We start from the raw sequence: 8610 nt of genomic DNA, 5'->3' as shown, positions 1-8610 counted from the left end.
CCAGGTGCATGGGTGGATTCTTCTTCCATCAAGATTCCCACCCTATATGTTAGCTTGTCGATTCTAGCATCTTGATTTTGTATGCACTTGGTCAATCCAGCGATTGCTTCCGTCAAGTTGGACAACTGCTCCTCCACAGATGAAGTGTTTGTCACCATGGCTTGCATGATTGTTGTGGACGATGGAGAGTAGCATGAATTTTCACACAGATTGATCCTTGATTGGCTCACGCTATGTGGTGTAAGTGGGGAGGATCCATCACTTGAAGCATCATCATTTTCCATCACATCAGAGTGCTTGGATCCGGAGAGGTCAAGCAGAGCAAGAGTTTTCTTGATCTTTTCAGCAACATCGCTTCCTCCTTCGGGTGCGTTTGTGGAAGATCTTAATCCTTTTGAGGATGAAGATCCGAAAATAGGGGTTGATGCGGACGACACTTGGGGTACTTGTTGTCCTAACGATCTTACTTTGCTCCTCGTAACTGGTCCAAAGCTTCCAAAGGTAACACCGAGGATGCTTTCCACATCAGCATAGAACTTGGAATTAGCAACCTTGATGGAAGTTGAACCGGAGTTGATTTTCTTTGAAGCCATTTCAATGTTCTTGAACTTCGGTGATTAAAATGTTGAGATGAGAGGTAGAGATTGTCCCACTGGGCGTGCCAGAATTTGTAGACAATAAATTTGTGTCAAGAAAATAATCGAGACCGAAAAATATCGCAACAATCGTAATATTTTATTTCAAATAATTTGAGTGTACAATCTCTATGAATCCTCTGATTCTTCTTTCCAATAGTAAATAAATTCAAGGGCCTTTGAGCTTGATCTTGAATCCATATTTATTTCTACGAACGATGATCTTGAATTCAACTAGCACGAACTTTGATTTGAACTCGCACTCCTTGAATCTTGATTTGTTCTTCGTTCTTGAGCTTGAACTTGATTTCTTGAACTTGAACTTGATTGCTTGAATCTTGAAACTTGTAGAGAAATTTGCGGCGTTTGATCCACGAGCTCTCTTTCGATTCTTGTTATAATTTCTGGTGTCTTTTCTGGGTTATGAAGACCCCTATTTATAACTGTGGAAGGGAGGAGTTGTGATAAGAACAAACTCTTTCCGACCAATCAAATTGTAGTGTGACATGGTCGCGTTTGATTGGCCATAACATGTCACTTGCACACGTGGCGCTGTTTCATTGGTCTTTTAATGTGACATGGCATGCCTTGTCATTTTGACACGTGGCATGATGCTATTGGCTCTTTCATTTGACTTGGCGTGCCATGTCATTTTACGTGTGGCACCAAACTGGGCCTCTTTGAAGATGATATCTTGGGCCTAATGAAATGGGCTCATCATTTGTAGCACGATTAAGTGGGCTAGCTTAGTCAATATTTATTGAACTTAAATACAACAACAACAACCCAGTATAATCCCACTAGTGGGGTCTGGGGAGGGTAGTGTGTACGCAGACCTTACCCCTACCCTGGGGTAAAGAGGCTGTTTCCAATAGACCCTCGACATCCTTCCCTCCAAGAACTCCCACCTTGCTCTTGGGGTGACTCGAACTCACAACCTCTTGGTTGGAAGTGGAGGGTGCTTACCATCAGAGCAACCCACCTTGTCAAGTTTATTGAACTTAAATAATTAATTCAATTATATTAGTCCATAATATTTATTTGGACTAATATATTTAAAATGGTCCAAATAATTTTATTGAATTTATATTCAATAAAATTTTCATGCCTACGACTGGTTTTAAAGAAGAGTCTCAACCATATCGAACACATTTTTCCCTTGGTGTTTGATTGAAAAAGAACACTTTTGATTATCAAAACTAAAAAAAAAAAAAAAAAACCTGAACTAATTTTCAAATATTTAGCTACATAAAAGATTAGTTCAATGGCGGGCCACTTGTATCGTTTGGAGGAGGAGGGGAGGCCGCATGATGGCCTTGAGATCAATGACTCCTTCCTCGATGAGCAACTCTTGGCTATTTCAATGAAGGAGGTACCATGGTTCGCGGATCTAGCAAACTTCCTTGTGTGTGGAATCATCTCGGATGAGTTCTCTTCAAATTAAATAAAGAAGCTCAAACGGGATTGTCATAATTTTTATTGGTATGAGCCATTCCTTTTCCGGATCTGCACGGATGGGGTAATTAGAAGATGTGTACCGGAAAAAGAGCAAAGTAAAATTCTTGGGGCTTGCCATTCTTCGCCTTATGGTGGTCACCATGGCGGAGCAAGAATGGTAGCCAAAGTGCTAAGTTGATGTTTCTATTGGCCCACTCTTTATAAAGATGCAAGTGATGTGGTGAAAAGATGTGATGAATGTCAACGGGCCGGTGGAATCTCAAAGAAAAATAAAATGCCTCTCAATACCATTTTGGAGATTGATATATTTGATGTGTGGGGTATTGACTTCATGGGTCCTTTTGTGAGTTCTTGTGGAAACACCTATATCTTGGTCGCGGTTGATTATGTGTCTAAATGGGTTGAGGCCATTGCTCTACCCAACAATGAAGCGAGAAGTGTGGTGGCGTTCTTGAAGAAGAATATTTTTACAAGGTTTGGTACTCTGTAGGCTATCATAAGTGATGGGGGGTCGCATTTTAGCAACAAGGCTTTTGATACTTTGCTTAGCAAGTATGGTATCACTCAGAAAGTTATGACTCCCTATCATCCACAAGCTAGCGGTCAAGTGAAAGTCTCCAACTGGGAGATAAAGAATATCTTGTCCAAAACAGTGAATGCTAAACGGACGGATTAGTCAAAGAATCTTGATAGTGCATTATGGGCTTATCGGACTACTTTCAAAACTCCTATCGGAATGTCTCCATACCGGTTGGTATTCGTCAAAGCTTGTCATCTTCCGGTGGAACATGAGCACAAAGCCCTGTGGGCTCTAAAGAAGTTGAATCTTGATCGGGATGCAACCGCTAACTTGAGGGTTGCACATTTGAATGAATTGGACGAGTTCTGATGCCATGCTTATGAAAGTTCGTCCTTGTACAAAGAGAAGATGAAGTACCTTCATGACAAATACATTTGGAACAAATAGTTCAAGGTGTGTGATCTTGTTTTGTTGTTCAACTCACGGTTGAGGATGTTTCCCGGAAGGCTGAAATCTAAATGGAGTGGTCCCTTTGGAATTGGGGGTGTGACGCCTTTTGGTGCATTGGAGTTGAAGAACAAAAATAATGAGGTATTCCGAGTCAATGGTCACCGGGTGAAGCACTATTTGGGAAAGGTTGGTGATGGCCACATTGTGGTAGTGATGCATTTCAAATGATGGTATTTTGCGTCGTGCCGCGATGTTAAATCAGGCGCTTCTTGGGAGGCAATCCATGTTTCTCTTTCTTTTCTTTTCGTCTTTTGTAGATAGGTGTTATTTTTGTGCTAACTGGATTTGCAGTGTGTTGCAGGAATGAGTGTGTTTTACAGGAAGAGTGCCCAGAAATCTGGTTAAGTGTGGAACGAATTGCGAACCGCAATTGTATTATGCGGACCGCACGATTTTGGTTGCTACAGCAAAAGGTACTCTGCGGCCGCATAATTGCATTGCGGACCTCACAAGTTGAAGGTGGAAAATGTCAACTCTCTAAAATTGGTCCATCAGAGAAATGGCCAATCTGCGGCCGCAACTCAAATTCGGCGGTCTGCAACAAAACTTGTGGCCGCACACCTAATTCCGCGGACTGCAAAATACATGTATAGTCTAATTAAACCTAAGTCTTTATTTGTTTTGTCTTAGAAACAATGAATTTGTTAAAATATAATATTGAGTTGGTTTATTCTTGTTAGCTTGGTCTATGTTTCAGATTTGTTTTTTTTACATATGGATTGTTGCTATATATTTACAGGCTTTCTTCACAAACATGGAGAAATTAGAAAGATTTCTAAGTTGCCCATGTTAAAAATGAGGAATATTTCCTTCCTTAAGAACTGTAAAATAATGTTCTTTTTATTTAAAAGTAGTTATAGATTTAACAATACAAGCATAATCTTGCTAGGACCGCAAACAAATATCATCTAAAGCTAGAGTTTTCTTGAATTATGCCACATTTTTATGATATAGTTAATAAAGTAATGTCTAAGTTTATATTGGAATAATATCTTTTTGAAATGTTTTTTAGATTCTCTTAAAAGTACATGAATGACGGTGAAATATAGGTTTTAATTGAATTAAAAAAAAGAAAAAAAAAGAGTAGTTACTAATATTTTGCAGAATTAAATAGAAGAAATTAATGGGTTCATGGCTTATTTCATTAGTGGCTTGAATGTGTCTATTTGAGAATGATTTTATCATTTGAGTTCTTGTCTTTGTAGCGCCCTAATTTTTATAAAATATTACATACATTAATTGACTATTTTTTTTAATCATGTATATGTTGTTTAAAATATTTTCACCCTTTCTTTTAATTTAAGTTTTCATGTTATTTAAAAGTTATTTTGTTAATAGAATTAATTTTCTTTTACTTAATTCAAATATGTATTTGTATTTAGTTCATTAGATACTTTAGAATGTATTGCTTAGTTAACTTATGAAAAAATAATTTATATCAGTGACAGACCTTTAAGGAGATGTAGAGATTTTCTAAGGGCCAATAAGACAAATAGGAAAAAAAAGAAGTTATGGGTCTAGTATATATATTTTAAGAGAGTAATGACTATTCTTTACCCATTCTAGGTAAAATGGGGTTATAGTGTAAATTTGTAAAGCATAATCTTTTAACCCTAGATAGAAAGAACTTTCTAGGATTTTTTCTTTGGGGGATTCGTTCCCCCCCCCCCCCATCTCTCAAAGTCTTATCCTCCTTCTTCATCTATCAAACACCATTGAAGAGCTCAACACATATACATGCAATTCTTTTTCCATCATTAAAATTTAAGTTTTAAAATATTAAAACCTATTTACTTACCTATTGAAGGAAAATCTGGATTTTACCTTCAAGAATCAAGATGGAATGAGCTTATTTTGGAAACCCTAGGTTTTGGATTTTGTGGAGAAACTCTCTCAAACTTGCAGTAAGTTTCTTACTCTATCTATATGTGAATTAGTATATCTTTTGCATGGTGAATTTTAGTCATTTAAAATCAGAAATTTAATCCCGTTTTTGAATTGTACAGCAGTTACTCTTTTGGGCATAACTCTTTCTCTAAAAATCGGATTGGGGTGATTTAAAAGGCTGTAAAAAGATAAGAGATATATCTACAATTATTATAAAGACCAAGATGTCCAGTTCTGTGGTTTACTGCCTCAAAAATCTGCTGCAATACAGGGCAGAGCTGCTGCCCAGATTATTTGTCTACCATTGAGGGTTAAGTTTTGTAGTTGAGTTAAAGAGATATTAGAATTGGTAATTGATTTGTGAATGATTCGACTATATTGGCATAGTATTTGTCCAAATCTTGTGATATGTTTAATATGGTACTTGCATTAAACTTAGAGACTTAACTTGTTTGTATTTGAGATTAAGAATTAAATTCCATGCTTAGAATGTTGAATGTTGTAGTATTTTAAAAAATATTCCTCTACTAGTTATCAATATTGTCAAGGGCTCATTTAAGGCACGCTTAGGATTCAAAGCTCAGAACAGCTCCGGAAGGGAGCTTTACCTCGCTTAAGATATGCTTCAGTGTAGGCAAGGCACTAAGAGGTGTGCCCTATTGACCATGAGTTCTATCTTGAATTGAGGGTTTTAAATAATAAATATAATTTACAAACAAGTGTATTAGTTATTGAGGAAAACATTATAAACGAGCTTGTTTCTTTTTTCTTGAATTACAGATAATTATCTGATACAACTTAAGGTATTGATTTAATTCAATAGATTCTGCTCACTATTTTTAAAAGTAATATTCTCGTACTTTTAAGAATTTTATGAGATTTTACTATGTTGAAATGTCATATTTTGAACCTTATTCACATGGGCCTATTTTCGCTAATAGATTATGATAATAATATGTTTAAATTAGTTTCAAATAATAATTGCTTATAGGTTAGCTTAGTTATTTTTTAGTTAGCGGCAACCTCCCTAGGGAGGTGCTACAGTCCTAGCTTAACATTTTCATTTAATTTTCTTTGTTTATAGGTGTTTGGTTCTTTAGAAATTGAAGGTGATTTACTTTGTACTCTTTACCTTATTAAAAAAAAGAAATTGAAGGTGATAGAATCTAATTGAAAGCAGATGCTAGTGGTGCCTATTAGTTGGCTTATGAGTATTAATTTTTACAAAAAAGATGGTATAGTAATTTCTTCCCATTAGAAGTACCGATACATTATCTATATGCGAATAAGTTTCATACATTAGATATTTTTGAAACATAGTATTAAAATGATTAAGTCCAGCCAGACTGCTTAGCTTTTTATCTTTCCGTATGTTTTAATTTAAAGTTTGAAAAATAAAGATACTTGCATAAATTTTCTTTAATAAAATTTACTTTTATAATAATTGTATTTTTTTTTACAGGATACTCTCAAACGAATCTTGGAGGAATTCATTCAAAATCAGTCGATTGATGATAAATAAGGAATACTTGTCACTAGTGATGTTAAAAGTCTCAAATCTCAGATAAACTCCCTCTTAGCATCAGGTGCATTTTTCGTGTCCCGTTCTACAGCATCTTGATAACTAAGGGTTAATTTCTTTTATTAGTTTGTCTTGGATGGTAGCTGGATATTGAATATTGAATGCTGGATTTTTTGAGTTCTTATTCTACTTTCTGTTTAGTTGGATATTGTTTATGAAACGGATTGAATTAGGGGTTGTTTATGAAATGAATTAGTAGCTACTACTCATATTTAGAACTCATATACACAAACTAAATGCAACCGAGCATTATTTCAGTTTGTCAAACAAAATATACTTCATATTCTCTTTCACATGACTTTAGTCAAACAGTTGTGCACAAAAATTGTAGGAAATTTCAAATCAAACAGAGAGAAACTTACAATTTACTCATGCTAATCTCCAACTAAAGGCACAAATTATTCAAACAGAAAAGACCATTTAAGTAGAACCAAGCCAAGGGAAAGTAAAGAAGAACCCCGTTAATAAAATCTAAGCTAGCCCTTTTAGATATTTTCTTTTATCTAAAAACACAGCTCCTACATTATAACAGAAGAAATGATAACCAGTTCATCCTAATTGAGCATGTTTTGATATATGATACCTCCTAACATCAAAATCAAAACTTGACATAGAAAATAATAGCCAAAAAAATAAAACCAAAATCCAAAAATTGAACCCAGCAGTAATAAATCCAAAAATTGAAAACCCTTATATGTCAATTTTTTTGGCTATCCTCTCCAAAAATTGAAACCCTCTCAAAAGAGGCAACTTTGGCACCAAATATTTATTAGAAATAAAAGTTGCTATACGGAAGGGGTTCTATACTATAGAAATAAAAGTAAATATATACAAAGACTTACAGCAATGGGCTCTGTGATTGATAGTTCTACTAGTGAGTTAGGTCTGTGTGAACTTGATAATTTTGCAGCCGACGCCCAACAGAGCCAAGACAGACGGGCGCAGTTGAGAAAACCATAGAAAATTGGAGAGGAAGCTATGAGGATGGGGTTCTGCCTTCTGATTTTGTTTCTAGAGTTTTGGGTAAAGAAAAAAGAAGAAGCTATGTTTAGAGTATTATCAAAATTAGAAAAAAAAAAAAAAAAAGAAAAAAAAAGAAGAGGTTTTGGCGGTTTTAGCAAAAAAATTGAGGTGGGAAATATGGAGAGAATTAAAAACCGTCCCAATAAAACTTTTTTCACAAGATTCGTTTTCCCAGATAACTCTATTGGGACGGTTATATAACAGAACCTATGGCAACGGTCTCCACACAATTACAACGGTTTAATAACCAAAGTGTATTGATAGCACCCAGACATTATTGTAACGGTTATAACCGTTGCTAAATCATGTCTATAGCAACGATTTCATAATTGTTGCCAAAAGGTCTGTCGCGATAGGCCCATTTTCCAGTAGATTGTCAGATTTGACCTATCGAATCTCTCCTGGAAATCGGCCCATACCTTTTTTGCATTCGATGCATATACGATGCTAGGCATTAATTCATTCGAAACAGTACTACCAATTCACGATAGAACAATTGCGTTACATTTCTCCCATTGCTTTGCTAATTCACCTCTATACATACCTTGTACACAAGATCCATCCACAAATCCAAGCTTGCTCTTTTCTCGGAGTGCCAATTTTATCGCCATGCTCCACGGTGGGTAGTTTTCTAGGCCTGTGAGCTTGAGCGGAATTAATACGAGTCCTGGAGCGTCTGAAGCTTGCAAAAACAACGAATGATTATGATCGAGTGAACTGACTTCGCTGTCTGCCATGGCTGCTTGAATTTGAGCTCGAAATTGAGGAATTTCTCAGCTCTGTATTTCGCCTTTATATTTTGACGAAAAGTTTGAATCTCGTCGGAAATAGATCGGAATTACAGTCCTAACGATTCCTGCTCTGATACCATGATAAATTATGAGGAAGAAGAAGATCGAGAAATGAAGAAGAAGATGATAAATCGAAATTGTATTCCTTTTATTTGTTAAGCCATCGTTCAATACAATGCTCTACAGAGCTTCTCTATTAACTAA

At 35.8% G+C, this 8610-nt stretch overlaps 1 long non-coding RNA gene across 1 annotated transcript; it reads left to right on the top strand.

The window, feature by feature from the left end:
* The first annotated feature begins 4794 nt into the window (after positions 1-4794).
* Positions 4795-6780, top strand: LOC117275975 (uncharacterized). Its single transcript, XR_004506195.2, has 2 exons — positions 4795-5027; positions 6473-6780. It is a non-coding gene; the product is annotated as an uncharacterized lncRNA (long non-coding RNA).
* Positions 6781-8610: the final 1830 nt, after the last annotated feature.

This window comes from Nicotiana tomentosiformis, chromosome 2, assembly GCF_000390325.3.
Source record: "Nicotiana tomentosiformis chromosome 2, ASM39032v3, whole genome shotgun sequence".
NCBI lineage: Eukaryota > Viridiplantae > Streptophyta > Magnoliopsida > Solanales > Solanaceae > Nicotiana > Nicotiana tomentosiformis.
The sequence above is the reverse complement of the archived record's forward strand: the minus strand, read 5'-3'. Positions and strand labels throughout refer to the sequence as shown.